This window comes from Phyllostomus hastatus, unplaced genomic scaffold (assembly GCF_019186645.2).
Source record: "Phyllostomus hastatus isolate PE091 unplaced genomic scaffold, TTU_PhHast_1.1 phas_contig_40, whole genome shotgun sequence".
Lineage (NCBI taxonomy): Eukaryota > Metazoa > Chordata > Mammalia > Chiroptera > Phyllostomidae > Phyllostomus > Phyllostomus hastatus.
Window position 1 is genome coordinate 22,373,791 of NW_025333872.1, and position 18,335 is coordinate 22,392,125.

The 18,335-nt window shown below is 33.0% G+C and overlaps 1 protein-coding gene and 1 non-coding gene across 2 annotated transcripts in view; both read right to left on the minus strand.

Annotated features, from left to right (window-relative positions):
* The window catches only part of EYS (eyes shut homolog), a 1,607,944-nt gene that overhangs the window by 661,473 nt on the left and 928,136 nt on the right, over positions 1-18,335 (minus strand). The gene's annotated exons all lie outside the window — the stretch shown is intronic.
* LOC123822367 lies at positions 3,323-3,429 on the minus strand. The gene has a single exon (XR_006786320.1). It is a non-coding gene; the product is annotated as a U6 spliceosomal RNA (small nuclear RNA).

Here is an 18,335-nt window from a genome sequence, read left to right on the forward strand (position 1 = left end):
AGTATATTCTAGCACATGTGTTAGAAGGCTCACAGCTCTAGAGGAGTAACTTAGCTCTAGAAGAGTTACAGGTTACTAATGCCAGCTAAATAAAAATAAAAGAAGCCAGCCAAGTGCCTCTCTCCCATTGTAGACTTTTTGCCTGTAGGAGCTTGGGCTGTGGGAGAATAGAACTCGATTTTTAATGGAGTTTGAATTTTTATTACAATACTGAGTTTGATGTAAATATTAATGAATTAAGGCACTGACAAACTTACTGTAGGATATCTTTATTACTCGAGAGTGATAAGAAAAGCCTGTTTCATGCAAGTGGTGGGTGGGGGAAATGAATGTGCTTGTTTAGCCAAGAGAGAAAAAAAAGCTATTACCTTTTGAAACTGTGCTGAGATTTCCATTTGTTCAACAAACTTCTTAAGTTTGCTTCATACACTATGACCTTCAGAGTACACACAAAATTACTAGTTTGATATTATCTTTTGCTTTGGAGTTTAAGACTCTCATTTTCTAGAAGGCTGAAATATCAGTTAGGATTTGGTGAAGAAGAGAGAAGCCACTCTCTGCATTTTAAGTATGAAAGATTTCACATGTTCAGGGAATTTGAGGCTTACACAGCTATGAAAAGGATGGAGTTGTGAAGGTCAGGGATCTGGGTGCATCAGATAGGTTTTGAGAGCTTGCCTAGAAGCCACTGTGAATTTCATGACCCATCAGGTACTACCACAGATAATTTCAGTCTGCAGCACCAACAGAACTAACTTTCCTGCTAATTCAGCTACTTAGAGCACTCAACTAGATGATTCAAGGATCTTAGCCATACTTTTGACTGAAGCTGCAAGAATCATGACTGCTCCCTTCACTTAACCTTCCAAAACATGTGCAGTACCTCCCTTTGACAGACTCCAACACAGAAGCACTAAGGGCAGAAAGATCTAAGAAATGCAATTCCTGAAAAGCATGACAGTGGTTCCAAGTTCCTAACTCACCAAGTATCACATCTACTTAGGCAATTAATAATTAATGTCCTTTACCTTGTGGCATTTCTTGTAATGGCATATTTTGCTATTTTATTCTTATTAGTCTCTTATTTGACATTATTAAGTGTGTTGTTCAGGAAGGCAGGAGCCATATTGAGTCATTTACTCCTTCACTTATTCATTCTGCTTATAAGGAGAGCAGGGTTTTTCATTATCTTTTAGTCTCTGTTACTCTCTGAGCACATGAAGTTCTAGCTTCTCCTCAGAACATTCTATCCTCCACATTTATTTTGTTTTTAAAGATTTTATTTATTTATTTTTAGAGAGGGAAGGGAGGGAGGGGGGGGGAGAGAGAGAGAGAGAGAGAGAGAGAGAGAGAGAAACATCAATGTGCGGTTGCTGGGGGTTATGGCCTGCAACCCAGGAATGTACCCTGGCTGGGAATCAAACCTGGGACACTTTGGTTCCCAGCCTGCGCTCAATCCACTGAGCTACGCCAGCCAGGGCTATCCTCCACATTTATATGCACATAAGAAACACCCAACTGTTCACCTAAAGAGTGAACCTGTGAGTGAATAAATACCCCCAAATACATAAATATTCATTTTTGTATGTGTGGGCAGTAAAACAAATTTGTGTCTTAGACAGTAGAATGTTGTAGCTAAGGAGGACTTTGGAAAGATGTTTGGTGAGTGATTCTGTCATTGGTGTGCAGCATATACAAACTGAACATTTGGGAACATACATTCATTCACAAATGGGTCAGCTTTTCTCATGCCATACAAAAACAAGTGTTTATTTTCAATTAATGATGCTGGTTATATGGAGTCTAAGAAAATAATTTAATTTTCTATCCACCTACAGGGGAGATACATTATATATCAAATAGATGAGTAGATAAAACATCTATGGTACATTTATAAAACACAATACTACTCAGCCATAGAAAAGAGAAGGAAAATTACCCTTTGTGATATCATGGATGGAGCTGGAGAACTTTATGCTAGTGAAATAAGCCAGTTACAGAAAGACAAATACCATATGATTTCATTCATACGTGAAATCTAATGAACAAACTGAACTAACATGCAAAATATAGACAGGCTCACAGAGAGCAGGCTGACAGCTCTGTGTGTGGGTGCAGGGGGAGTTGGGGGGTGGAGGGATAGAGCAAAAGTGAAAAAGGACTCATGGACACAGACTGACTCATGATTGCAGGGGGGAGGGAGGCTTAAGGGAGATAAATCATAAGGAAAAAATACAATAAAAACAAACTATTTTAAAAAAGCATACATGAACCATAATTATCCCTGAGGACGCTCTAAATTTAAGAAGCCACACTATGTTCTAATCCACCACTTCTATCTCTAATGGCCATATTAAAAAGAACATGAACTCAGATTTGAATGGGTAATCGGATGGGGTGGGAAGAAACTTTAAATTCCAATGTGCAGCCCAAGCAAGAAAAATGTGTTGGAAGGAGGGCAGCTTAGGTGGTATTTAGAGAAATTAAATGTACCCATATGGTCTTTTGTGAAACCAGCTTGACAAGCAATTTACCAATAACACCAAGGCCGTCTTAACTTACTCAATTGGTTAAGTAGGTAGAGTTGGTGGGGGGCTGGGGGGCAGAGGCTGAGCAGCAAGAGTCTGGTCCCCACTAATGCCTCCCATCCACAATGTGCTCTAACTCTGAATTGAATTATTGCTTCTCCACATATTCAAGTCTTCTCATTTTTCAAATATTCTTGATTTCCAAGGGTTAAAAATGTAAAGCCCAATTTATAAATAAAACAAATGTCAAATGAAAGCACAAAACATCATTAAGTTCATTTGAATGCTACGTTCTCCAGGTGATAGAGATGTGAAGTGCATGCACAAAAAGATGAAAAGAAAATGGCTCAGTTATTTGGTTAATCAAAAGAATATCTGGGTGATAAATTACATATTTAAACTAGCAGACATTTCTTTTGCAATGCCTTTTCAAAGGAACAAAATGTCAGGGCATGACATGTTATTTTAGTTAAGGTTTATGTGCTGTTTTTATCCTATAGGTGAAATGATGAACAGTTTTAGCATTTAAACAAGACTATTGGGGCTTACAACTAAATCCACTTGACATGACGTTCTTGTTTCAGTGGTGATGGTTGTGGTCTGTCTGAATACTGATTAATTAAAAGAGGTATGTTCAGACAATTAAAAGTAAGAAAGAATATCAGTAGAATTTCTAACTTTTGACAATACAGGCCATGTTAGCCAGTCTACGCCATTTTATCCCCTTCCTATTCAAAAGTTTTCACTTGATTAAATCTCATTTTTATTTGTCTTATTTTATTTTTTATTTTTTTTTAAATATGGAATGCTTCATGAATTTGCATGTCATCCTTGCGCAGGGGCCATGCTAATCTTCTCTGTATCGTTCCAATTTTAGTATATGTGCTGCCAAAGTGAGCACTATTTGTCTTATTTTAAAAAAATCAGATTAGTTTCTGAAATGCATATTTAAATTCATATAAACATCTCCAAACTGATGTGACTTTAGAATTTTCATTCATTTATTACTGTTTTCATACACAATTATTAACAAACTAAGAAATTTCTGTACTTTCTTTGGGCAAGACACCATGTATGTAGAACCTTGCCTTAATAAATGCTTGGAGTGAGAAAAGCTATGCTAAGATGAGAAGGAAAAATTATTTTGAGATGATTGGGTATAATGAAAGGGAATGAAAAAATAAAGGACCCAGAAAAATGAAGAGAGGATAGATAGGTCAGGTGAAATTTCCTGAATGATAGTATCCAAAATTTAGGTTAAAGTAGTGGTCATATTTTTTTTATTTGGTGTTTGGATTGTTCAGTGAAAGCTCTCCCTCCTGGAATTTTTAGGAAGCCATTCATTTAAATAATGGAGCAAAAATACAAAGATTAAATTTTTACCTAGTTAAACAGAGGAGATGCCCATGACTGGACAGTGTTTTTACCTATATCCCCTTCTAGTATTTTTTATTCTTTGTCTTCTAATCTGTATTATTTAATTTTGTATTTTTATACCCTTTGCTCTTCTTGCAGAAAATATGAGAGATATGAGGCTAAATAAAGATCACATTTAAAAATGCCCTGATTTCTGAGATGTAACCATAACAAAGGCTAATAAATAGTTTCTTCCAATTTACAAATAGAAAAGACATGTTTTTAATCTAAAAATAAGAATTTATTCTCCAATATATATGTTTGTCAGTATAATGTGTTTATAAAATGATTCCACATATTTTCATTCAACGATGACATCTTTAAAATTCATTGAATGTTAGACACTAATAAATTAATTTTAATTCACAAATTAATTTTAATTCATTAAATTAAAATTATTTTTCCATATATTTAATATTAGATGATAGCCAAATGACATACTAACAATTTAGCACATGCTGTACTATATTAATCACATTTTTGTAGGTGTACAATATGTACAGAATCCTACATTTTTATAAAGTTAAACATTTTTTTTTAATATCACTACATGTGAAATTAAACCCTACTCCCTGATCATCTCTGGGAAAGAGGGGTAAAGGGAAAGAAGATCTGGAAAGTAAAATATGAAGGCATGTATTGTTATTCCTACATACCTTATATCTCAAAGTAAATTTAAGGAATTAAATGGCTTGAAAAATCAAGTATTTAATGACCTAAATGACCTGAAGCTGTTTCCCAACATCCATACTTTGTCCCACAATTTATTAGTAGGGATCCTTCTGAAAGAAAGGTCAAGACTAAGCTAGATAGATAATTATGTTGACTTATTTACTCTTAAATTCTAAGTGGACTCACAGGTTACATTTTTAGAGTAGCCTCTATTCATAAGATATCAAGAAAGCAGATTCCATCTTGGGGAATCACAGCTTTAGGGTGCCTAATCATCCTTGAGTAAAGCAAATAGTAATAGTAATAGTAATAATCTTTTGAAGTTTCTCCAATAAATTTTGAATGTATTTGCTAGAGATATATAGAAATTCATAGATTAAAAGAAAGTAACTACAACCAGCCCAGCAGCTAAATAAAATATAGATATTTACTGAATATTTCAACAGTCAATAAATGATCTTATATTTGAAACAGAATCACATTTAGGTGAGAGCTCCTGGGTTCAACATATGGCAGGATTCTATTGTCTGTTTTAAATAACAACCAAAAGGGAAATAGAAAAATGGAAATAAGCAAGAGAAATGAAGTTGATATGCCAGGCCTAGGGGCCTTCTTCTGTTCCCTTTCTATGCAATGATTTTAATGAAATAAGATGATGCCTGCAAGCCAATTTCTGCAAATAAAAAAATGCAGCAGAACTTTACAGGCATTTTTATTTCCCTGACTGTATGTATTTGAAACCCTATATCATTTATATAACTATTCTTGATATTTTGATACCTTAAGATGACAAGCTTTATAAACTTTAATTTTTTCAATGATGGGTAAAAGTCATAGAAATGTAACTACTAAAGAAAATAGAGTAATTAAAGAGGAAATTTATGTTGATTTTTTAAATATTTTCTATATATAAAAATAACATAAAGTAAGCATATCTTATTTTACATATGATACTTAATGAGAAACTAAGAACCAAAAAAAATTAAAGGAATACCAAAGTATATTTTTGGTTGTGTAACATTTTATCTATTTCTGCAGCAGAATAGATACAAATTTTTGAAAATTTAAATGTAAACGTAGGAGAAAAATGAAAGTTCACAAGGAGAGTACCAAGTTCCTGAAAAGTTAGAACAAAGCCCTGCTTGCTTAAAATTGAGAACTCTTTCCTTTAAGGCATCTTTCAGAAACACATGCCTCCAAATATATCCAAATGTATGTAGCTATGAGCATGTATAAACTCACAGAGTTTTAGTCCTAGAGACCGTAAAAATTCAGTTCAGATTGCAAAGTATAAATTCAACTATAAAGTGTCAGCTATTTAAATGACTCTAAGTAATTTTTTTGAATTCATTTTTCTCAAATATAAACATTATTTGCTGTCTTTTATGGTCTCCCACATTTTCACTTTCACTGCTTGTGTTCATTTGTTGACAAGTGTTCCTGTCCCATTCCTCTCGGAATCTCTTCTCCAAGGTCAGAACCTACCAAAGACTTTCTGGTCTGCCCTTTTTACGACCCCCTTCCTTGGCTTCTGCATATCTAGGTACTTCTGTACCTCCTTTCAGTTACAGGCTGTTACTGCATCATCTCTTACTCCCAGGCTTCCTCTGTTCTTTCTCTCTAGAGACTTCACCCACTCCTTAAGAACCAGTTGTCTCCTACATTGTTCTACCCAGATACTACATAGGGACTATAGGGAACTGGTACACATGGCAATGGCAACTGTTGCTCAACCCTGGTTCAGAAAACCAAGAGGTGTGAGGCAGCACACAGGAGCCAGGCCCACAGATCAGCTTTCCCATGGGGGACCAGACCTACTGTATATCTAGGTGGATTTGAGGCTTGTTTTTGCTAAGACTCCCTCACCCTGAATTAAGACAGCAGATGTTTAATGTATATCTTTGAAGTAACTCCCTAAAGTCTGTGCTAAGCTGTTCCAAGGTTGGAGTATAACCAGATCAATCACTTTTATTGTTCCCTTGCATTTGCAACATTCTTCTTTTTGTTATCTGTAAGAAATAATCACTTGAAGCGAACCTGAGCATAATGAATGAGGACCTTTCTTGATGTAATGCTTCCAGAAGCAATAAAAGCCTGTCTAGGCAAGGGTTAGGGTGCTCTCCCACTCAGAGAGTGGCCATGCTGTCCTTTTTCTCCACAGGACTTCTACAGTTCATGTGATTTTGTTTGTCACATCCACAACACCATGGACACTGCTGGCTGGAGTCCACATCAAAGGAGTCAAATTCATATGTCAATATTTAATCACTGACTTTCTCCTAGGCTGTGTTCTGCAAGAATTTCCTATTTTAATTCATGGGAAAATTCTACTTAGTCATTAAGGTCAGTAATCTGAAAGTTATTGATTTCCCTTTTACTTGTCTAGTACTAATTCATTTTACTTGAACTCTATATCTTAAAAGTACCTGCTCCTACCCATCTCAGCTCCTTGGAGAATCTTCAGCATCTCTCTCTAGATAATTACTTCTAGGTGACTTACTAAGGAAAATACTTCCTACCAGGTTCCTTTTACTTTGCTTCTTTCAATCCATTTGTATACTGCTATTATACAGAAACTTCTAGATGCTAGTCTGATGAGACTTGATAAAATTTTTGCAATATTGTTTCCTCAAAAATGTTTTACAGATATTAATTTCAGTTACTCTAAAAAAAGTTCTGTCACCAAATATATATATATATATATATATATATATATATATATAGAGAGAGAGAGAGAGAGAGATAGAGAGAGAGAGAGAGAGAGAGAGAGAGAGAGAGAGAGAGAGAGAGAGAGAATTCTGCATGAAACACTAATAAATGGTTTTCTGCCCTGCAGTGCTTCTAAGAACCTTTAATATATATACATGTGCTGTCTTTCCAAGTGTAAGATATAGTATATAAGGTCTTTCAAAATTATTGGATCCTAAAAAGCTTTTTGTTTTTGTTCAAATGTATTTGTTCTTCCACGGAACATCATACAGAACTAATGTTCCCTAGGAAACAGTTTGGAAAAGGTAAGTCAGGATTAAATCTGAACTTCCTTGTATGACATAAAAGGAAGTCAACCAAGTAACCGATGCCTACCTCTTTTAACTCTGCCCATACACTTCATTCTGTGGTCTGGCCACACCAAACTTTGTAGTTTCCAAGCATGTCACACCTCTCTCTCCTTTCCTTAGAATGCCTGAATTCTTCTTAGCAGTCTACTTCATGCATATTAAATACCAATTCATACATGATCTCTTGATCATATCCTGGTGCATCTACACTTTCCTGGGAAAGATGTCATGATCCTGTTTTTCTTCTCTCATATTTAGATTGTGAAATGAAGAATTGAATTACCCATCTTTGTAATCCACACAATCAAGTGGAGTTCCAAGAATGTTTTCATTAAATAAATATGCTTATTAAATAAATGATTGAAGCCTAATTCAACATTTATTGAACATTTCTTAGATGCCTGGTACTAGAAAGATTAAAAGATGAATGATAATTTTACTATGTGGATAAGTATAGTATTTATTTTAAAGATTGTTATGAAGATTAAATGAATGAACATAAGGCATTTAGAACCTTGCTAGACAATTAGTGCTGAGAGGGTTTTTGTTAAAATAAAACAAGCAAATGAATACTACAACTCAGCTGTCAAGGAATTTACAAACCTAAAGAGGAAAGCACAGTTTGGAGAGCTGCTGATTGTACCAGGCAGAACTCTTTAAGTACTGTAAAGAGTTTTGAAATGTATGAAATACAGAAGATGGAGAAATAAATTACAGGAGAAAGAATTGAGATGGAATCCCAGAATCAAATGCTGGAAAGAAAAACAATAGGAAAAAAATGACTTTGTGGCAGAAAAGACAGCTTAAGAGTGACTGGTTACATGAAATCGGTGCATAGATATTTTTACTTTGAGGGAGAAAAGCAAGAACTATCTGCTCCTAGTGTTATAAAAACTACATTCACTTTTATATATTTTTGCTTTTTGTTCAACAATGTTCTAATCTTTATATAAAAATTATTAAATATAGGTGACAAACATTATTATATTAGTTTCAGAAATATAACATAGTGATTTGACATATATATATATTTTATGATGTGATCACCACAATTTAAGTCTAGTAACCATCTGTCACAATGCAAAGTTATTATAATATTATCGACTATATTCCCTGTGCTGTACACTGCATTCCTATAGGTCATTTGTTTTATAAATGGAAGTTTTTATCTACCTCTTATTCCCCTTCACCTTTTTCACTGGTAGCTCCAATAATCTCCCCTCTGGCAATGATCAATTTGTTCTTTGTATCTTTTTTAAGTCATAGTAAAATAGCATTTTTATTGTTGTTCCTTTTATACAATGACTTCTTTTGTTTAAATAAATGACACTAAAAATGAAACAAGTTTTCAAGCTACTGGCTTCAAAAAAGTTTAACCAAGTGCATTAATTGTTTCAAATTCATAATATTAATAATAAAATATTTGTGATTTTCATTAAGTATTTGATGAAATATTTGACTTGGGAAGACCTGATTCCAGGGACAACAGTAAATGTATTCATATAACTTAAGTTTAACAAATTATTTTTTTCTCTGTAACTCTTTCCAGAATGATATTTCTACATTATTATATCTCCAGTCCTATTTTCCTCTAGATATATAAAATTTATTGAATTTTTTAGTACTAAATCTTTTTTAAAAGAAAAAAAATGCAATTATTTTTTACCATGTTTTATAATCATAATACTAATATAATACCTTGGATATTTATAAAATTATTTTATTATAAAAGAAATTTTTTTCTGAAGCCAAAAATTATTATTTGGCACAAAAATATTAACAAATGGCATTTTTGTTTATTTTACCCTCTTAGTTGTAAGTTATCAGGGATGTTACAATTCTTAAAGTTCTAATAACCTTGAAAAACAAGAACTGGGCAGGGAGAAAGGAGTCTAAAAACAGCTTATTTAAGTTATAGCATCATTTGGTGTTCTAATTTTATTTACCTCAAAGTCAAGCAAAATCACAACATACGGAGACTGAAAATTAAAAGTGCATTCTGTCCAAATCTAACTAATCCACAATTTGTCAAAGGGAAATTCTAGTTATATTATTTTTGAACTTTCTCTGTCACTTTCTAGTTTTTCTGAGATGTAACCTTTAACATTTGATATACTTATAAAATTGGAGATTTACAAACTCTTTTGTGATTAACTGCAATTTTAAAATATAAACGGAGTTATTTTTCATGCTATACAAGATGGACCTCTCTAAAACAGGCAAGAAGCAAAAGGAATTAGAAGTTGTTTTTAATTGGATCTGCTGTCATGTTATGTAATATACTCTACCACTATCCTGTAAGTCAAATAAAAAAAAAACCCTTAAATTCCTTGTTAGCATAGAGAAAGTCTTTAAAGACTATTACTGCCATTGAAGGAATAAGAGCAAGCTAGAAAATTTACAAACTCATAGAAATAAATGAACTAATGATTGGTTTCAGCTCTGCCATAAAGAAGGAGGGGGAAATTTTCAGTAGACTTGGTTAAGTACAAACAAATCAAACTTTCAACAAATATGTGATATCCATGCAGGGACTGGTATGAGTTAGAACAAGGGTGTCAAACTCATTTTCACCAGGGGCCACATCAGCTTCAAGGTTGCCTTCAAAGGGCCGAACATAATTTTAGGACTGTATAAATGTAACTACTCCTTAACAGTGCAGCTGGGTAGAAACAAGGTGCTGGGCAGGATAAAACAAGGTGGAGGGCTGGATTCAGCCCACAGGCCTTGTGTTTGCCACCTGTGAGTTAGAATGTTGATGCACTCTGGCCATGAAGTGAGTCTAGTCCCAGTCACAACCATTTTTCATAGACCTGAGAATGTGAAAAGGCTGGAATCAGGACAGAGAGTTAAGAAAAATTATTTCAAGGCAATATAGGCCTTCCTGGTATCAATTGCTATTATATGCAAATGCAAAGAATTAAGCAGAAGAGCTAAGATAATTACCACCAGGAAACATGGGCTTTCACTGCAGCAGCCTACCAAAGGCTAGAGGCTGGGCTGCAGGATAGCCAGAGATCTTCTTAGGTGCAGAAAGTCAGGCAGGACTGGAATGGAAAGCCATAAGAACTCTCTAGTAACCCAAAAAGTCATCATCCAGACACAAAGTAGAGAGAAAATTCCTAGAGTTTGAAAAGCTGGAAGCTATCTATAAAACCTAAAGAGGTCTAGGAAGGTTTCATCTGGCTCAGATGCCAAGCACTTCTGGAAACAAAGTCTTGATCTCATCCTCAAAATCTTTGAAGGCCATGGTAAACTGAGTCTAACTTGCAACAAAGCTCAGACCAGTGAACTTACAGGTCAGATGGACTGAACTCTTTTCCATCTTGCCAATCTAGAAAAACATATGACATTTTCTGAGGAGAAAATATTTGTACAACAATATTTGCTCTTCTTATATAATACTTACAATATCCAACATACAGTAAAATTGAGTCAATTGAATATGCAATGAAATGTGACCAATGATCAAAGAGGAAATCATCAATGGAAACAAACCCATTTGGGCTCACTTGCTCAAATTATCAGTTAGGGAGTTTTACTCCAATTAAAAAATGGGCAAAGGACATGAATAGACACTTCTCCAAAAAAGATGTATGGATGGTCCATAGACATATGAAAAGACACTCCATATCACTAATTATCAGAGAGAAGCAAATGAAAACCACAATGAGGTATCACCTCACACCTGTCAGAATGACCATCATCAACAAATCAACAAACAAGTGCTGGTGAGGATATGGAGAATGGGGAACCCTAGTGCACTGTTGCACTAGGGTTGCAACAGTAGGGTTGTGGGAATGCAGACTGGTGCAGCCACTGTGGGAAAAAGTATGGAGTTTCCTCAAAAAATTAAAAATTGAACTGCCTTATGATCCAGTAATTCTACTTCTGGAAATATAATCTAAGAACCCTGGAACTTTAATCAGAAACAATATATGCATCACTATTTCATAGTAGCATTATTTATAATAGCCAAGGTCTGAAACAGCCTAAGTGCCTCAGTAGATGACTGTTTAAAAAAAGCTTTGGTACATTTACACAATGGAATTCTACATAGCTGGAAAAAAGAAGGAACTCTTACTTTTTGTGACAGCGTGGACGGACCTCAAGAATATTATGCTAACAGAAATAAGCCAGTCAGAAAAGAACAAATGCCATATGATCTCACTCATGTGTGTAATCTAATAAACAAAATAAGCTGACAAACAAAATGAAGCCAGAGGTGTGGACACATGGAACAGACTGCTAGATCTCAGAGAGGAGAAATGTGACAGGGACTGGAAGAGATTATCCAAAGAACATATATGCATATATGCATAGCCCATGAGCACAGGCAACAATGTGGTAAAGGCCGGGGTGGGGGACTTGGTGGAAGGGTAAAGTGGAAGAAAAATGAGGGACATCTGTAATAGTGTCAACAATAATTTTTTGAAGAAATTAAAGAGTAATCTAAAATAAAATAAATAAATAAGATTAATATGTTAAAAGATGTAACAAAAAAGGTGGACAACATGTGCACAAAGAAAAGGTATGTCAACAGAGGTTTAAACTATAAAATAAATTCTGATAAATATGTTAGAAAGAAAAAATACTATACTAGAAGTGAAACATATGTTGAAAGGCTTAAAAGATTAATAGCAGTGAAAAGATCAGTGAATTTAAAGACATTCAATGGACATTATGCAAATGGTCACAGAGAAAAAAAACAAAGAAAATAAAATATCAGAGAAAGTGATGTCTGTAGCATAACAAATAGTATAACTTACATATAATTAGAGCCAGAGAAACAAGAGTCAAGCAAGAGTTATTTGAAGAGGTACAGAATAACAATTTTCTAAAATTGATGAAAAGCATAAAGCCATCAACCCAAGAGATGAGATACCACTACAGGTGAGATAAATTCAAAGAATAAATCACCTAAGTATATTAAAATCAAATTGCTAAGAACCAGAGAAAGACATTTACATACAGTAGGGTAAGAATACGTGACATTAGAGGATAAATGATGTGAATGATGATTGACTTCACATTAGAAACAATGGGACTAGAAGGACACTGAAAATCTTCAAAATGTTGGAAAAATCTATTGGGTAAGAATGCTATATCTATATCTTTCAAAAAGAATGAAAAAAAAACACATTCTTTAAGCAGAAAAGCAAAGCTGAGGTTATTTTTTTCCAACATACTTGCTATATAAAACTTACTAACAGAAGTTATTCAGGTGGAAACCCAGAGATTCAGAAAAAAATAAGAGTCCCCAAAGCTAATTATGTGGATCAATATGAAAGATATTTTTCATAACACCTATATATACATATGTTGAAAATTGTTTGAAGAATGGTGACTATTTAAACAAACATAGCAATCTATTTTAGGGTTAATATCATATGTAAAACAAAATATATAATAAAAAGACAAAGAGATAAGAATAGACAAATTAATCTATAGTATTAGAAATCAGAAAGTTGTTTGGGAAGAAGTGGGAATAATTGGAAAGTGGACAAGGGAATTTTCTGCTGTGAAGGAAATGTTTTTTATCCTGTTTTGTGTCTTACATGGGAATATGCAATTGTCAAAATTCATCTAATTGAAACCCTTAGATCATTACAGTTTGTTTTATGTAAATTATAAAAGAATAATAAGTACATATTGAATGTGCCCAAATAAAGTATGGGCACCACACTTACATCCTTATTTCTATTTTAGGTTTCAAAGAAGTTAAATTGCTTACTAAATTTAAAAAAAGTCTTTGAGAACTTTTATTAAATAAGTCTGTAGCATCAGAGTATAGAAATACAATATATGCTATTTGCAACAAAGAAATGAGTAAAATAATAAAAGTGACGGTAAAAAGAAATGCTACTTATTAAGGATTTTTAAATTAAATTTAGTGGGGTGACATTGGTTAATAAATTGTGTAGGTTTCAAGTGTAAGATTCTGTTATACATCATCTGTATATGTATTGGGTGCCTACCATCCAAAATCAAATCTTCCTGTTCCTTAATAAGGTCTTTTGATTTACATTCACCATTCAGTAAATATAAGATAAAATCTTAGATTTCAATTTTTTTCTATATTTCTCTTGATTTGTTTTACTTCCACCTTGCTTCTCTTAGGATTACATATTTCTTCATTACTTTTTCTTGTTTTTTTTTCTTTCATTTTGTCAACTTCTAATCTTTGGCCTGCAAGTATTTTATTTATCTGATTGCTATCTTCAAGCAACACTAAACTTTGGTTTTTTCAAATAATTTGTTTGCTTTCTTGTTGGTCCTAATTCTAATACAGCAAAATCTTTATCCAATGCCTTAACTCAATATATTTTGAAGAAAGTGACACTATTGTCTCTTTTCTTTTTAACAATGGATCACCACCAGGGAATAAGCAGCTAATAACACAGGCAGGCTGGCATACAATGTGACTGCCAGAGGCTCCCCAGGCATCTACTGTGCACACAGCACACACAAACACACACGCACCCCACCTATGTTTTCCTCAATGTGTCTCTTTTGGACGTGCCTCCCAAATTCTCTCTTTGGTTTTGACTATGCTTAATCATTGTCAGCTTGAGATTTAGTTTATTATACTTGGTTTTTCACTTGAATTTGCTCTATTGATTTTTTTTTGCCTTTCCAATCTTTAGTTCCCCTTTCTTTGCCGTTCAACCTCACCAGCTTCTAATTGTCCTGAAATATTTTTTGACCACAACTGAGCTAAGATTATTTCTAAGCTTGAGCATTTTCAGAACAGACTGAGGGTTTAGGATATTACTGTTTCTCTTACCTTCTGATTAATAAGATCCTAAAATAATTATGTAACAATTATGAACTAATAAATGAGAAAACCTTTCACCATATCAAACAAGGAACTAAAGAAGTTATGCCGGAGAATAAAAGAATACACATTCTAAATACTGGAGTTTTGTTGCCACAATAATCTGATATCCAAAAATCACAAAATTCAAATTCATGTTTATTCATTTAGGCATTTATGAGTTAAAATGATTTTTCTATAGTATTTAGGAGGCTATGTCACCTTAAGTAATTATTAAGTAACCATTTTTTTATCATTTTAATTTATTAAAATGTCAATATTAAAAACCAAAAGACCTTAAAATAAAATATGTTACACTCAGATTAAGTGAAGCCTTAGATTATTATATCAATCATTATACAGTTGGTTTCTTTAGTGCTTAATTTTATTTTTAATTGTTCAATTAAACTCACTGATGAGAATACAAGTTTCAAAATGATCTTTTCATCTGAAATCATATATCAGGTGCATTATATTAAGCATAACTTTAGCATTTATTTTTATATCAGCAAATTATGTTAAAAATCATATAAAGATGCTAATTTGAGGTTATGATTCTATTTATAAATTTCCTTTCTTGAGAAGAAATGTTAACTAGTATGTATAATAAATAATTTGTTATTGTGTATGAATAAGCTCTTTTTACCTGCAGTACTCTATCTGCTTCAGGAAAATTAACAGATAAAAAAAAGACTGAAAAAACTTTTCCTAATGATCTAAGTAACAGAGGTCATTCACTTCAACAGTCATTGGCAATTCCTGAACAAAATCATTTGGTGACATACCTCACATTCTGATTGAAATCATAAGTATTCTTTTTTAGATGTTCAACACTGAACCGCATCTTGGTATTTAATTCACTGGTTTTAAATAGCAAAATAAGTGAATGTGGCATTTTCAAAGGTGTATATGTGGCCAACATATGCACTGACTTTTCATTAAAAAATCTTCACTTTTCCCAATCAATCTCCCCACAATCTTAGTAGTGTATAGAGCTACATCACAGTGCCTAAAAAGTAGATGGAACCATCCATATAATTATCAAGATTTTGACAAATGAAGGTAAACTTAGTAACAGAAAGAAAAGTAACACTTTTACCATTTGGCTCATATTATATGTACATATGTAATAGAATTTGCTTTGCTACACAGCTCTACTTATATATGAAAAATTATATTTGTTATTATTTTTATTTCTTTATACAGATATACTTATAAATGTGCATATGATTGAAAAAAGTACAGCTCTAGTTGATCAGATTGAATACTTTTTAATGAAACATACTATTTTGCTCATTTTCTTTCTTGAATTGATACAAATTTGTTTAGTTTTTAAATTTGTATATCCCTTTGAAATATTTATTCTGCTTTAATACATATTTTAACAAGTAAATTTTTCCTTTTTTTGTGGTATATACATACAATGAAGTATTATTCAACCTTAAAAAAGGAAGAAACTTTTGACACAGCATGAATTAACCTTAAGGACATTAAGGTAAGCAAAGTAAGTCAGTCACAAAAAGGACAAATACAGTAAGATATCACTTATGTGAGATACGTAGAGTAGTCACAACCATAGAAGCAGAAAGTAGAATAGAGACTACTGGGAACAGGGGAAGAGGAAAGACAGAGTTATTGTTTTTGGTTACAGAGTTTCAGCTTTGCAAGATGAAAAAAAATTATGGAGATAATATTAGTGATGGTTACACAACATTGTGAATGTACTTAATGCAATTGAAACATACACTTAAAATGTTAAGATGGTAAATTTTTCATTACATGTATTTCACCACAAATAAAATAGTAAATGAATTTCTTTGAAAACTGAAAAGTACTCTATAAATTTGGAAATCTGATTTAAATTTTAAGTACAGCAATCTTTTTTAGATTTTGGGAAGCATGGCTCCATATTCACACATTTCATGATAAAACTAATTGAGGCTTTAAGAAAAGCCCATGTCTCCTCATCCTTGGGATTATTTCTCTACCACAAGGCACATTTTTTCTTCTGTTTTTAATTGTTGTTCAAGTACAGTTGTCCCACCTTTTTCCCCATTGTGCTCCCCTACCCTGACCCCCCACAACCTCAGTCAATCCCCTCATTGTGCATGCCCAAGAACAAACCTTTTTCTTTTGAAAATAGCATTTTTACATTCATTTTATGTCTTTCTATTTCTTTAACAGTAAAGCATATATTTTCATTCCAGTGGTTTTTTCCTCAAAATTTATCACTGTTATATTTAATTTTCCTTTTTTGGCTGCAATAGGTTACTCATCAGAATTTCATTTAATGTACAACTGCTTCTGTAGAGTTCAACCAAAGTATTTGTTTAGAGACCCTACAATGAGAACCTGCTTGTGCAGCATTCCTGAAGTCTTAAAATAATTTTGTAATTTTAATGTTTATTTCTCTTCTGGTTTATAACCCTCTGCTGTAAAATTTTCTATCTGTATTAGACCTAATGCTAATGTTTTCCTCTACTTTCCATTGTTACCACATCTAGGATAATATTTTAAAGAAGAATACTTATATATCAAATAAAAACTGAGCTATTCACATGCAATAACATATTTTGATTGCATGTTTTAAGAATAGCTTCTGTTGCTGATTGTGAGAACACAGGCACAATTGTAGCTGCTGATAGACAGGCTTCAGGTACTTTTTATCAGAGACAATGTATCAGATTTAAAGGTAACAGTTAAACAACCTGTGAACTGTAAAGCTGAGGTGCATAAAAAATTGGTTCAGGAAACTTTCGGTAGAAAAATATTATCCAGCATCACTTATTTAAGGCTATAATAAAATATGAGAACATTGGTTCGTCCTCATAGTGAAATGGTGTAAGGGAAGGGAATTATGATTTAAGTGTGAGTTTTGTCTATGTCATACCTAATGGTTACTATACTTTTTGTCCCTGGAATAAAAGATTGTGATAAATTATTTCAAACTTCATTAGGAGAAAATTATATATTAAACTACCTCAATAATTGAAGTTGAATAGCTTGAAATAACTGTAGTAGATTCCTGAATTGGTTTTGTGTATTCTCTTTCTGGAGCCAGAGAGAGGCAATCTGTCACTGTTGGGATACGTAATATGTAGTTTTTCACAAAGATGGTTTTCACAGTTATTGGAAGCTTTTTGACTGTCATAATGTCCATGACCTTAAATCATGTTCAGTATGTTTATTTGAGATTGTTCTATCAGGTCAGGATTCTGTCAATTTCAAAGACTTATTATCCTGCTATAGTACAGAATACATTTGAAAGGCCAATGGTGGCAGTGTTTTTGACCCAGATAACAATAACAATAAATTATTTACTAGTACACTTACTATGTGCCAAGGGCTGCAATAAAAGCTCAGCATAGATTTCTTTAACAATCATGAAAAAATCTATAATGTGTTTTTATCATGACCATATTACAGATTTTTTAAAAAATGAGGCTTAGGGAGTTTAAGGAAAGTACTTATAATCAAATGGCTAGTAAGCTATAGAGCTAGAATTATAAAACAGAAATTTTTGAATTCAAAATCCATGTTCTTTCTACTCCACCAGGAGTAAAAACATAGTGATTGTTTTGCTAACCTGTTACAATGCTTTTACCTACTGAGCCCAGATGTAATCTAAATTAGTGCTCTAATGTTCAATGAATAACCTGAGGATCTTATTAAAATACAGATTCTCATATAAGTGTAATCATACAGTATTTGTCTTTGGTGACTGGCTAATTTCACTTAGCATAATGTCCTCAGGTTTCATCCAAATTGCAGTTTTTGTAAAATGGTTATGGAGTTTTAATTTTTCAAGATAAAAAAGTACTGAAGATTGGTTGCATAATGATA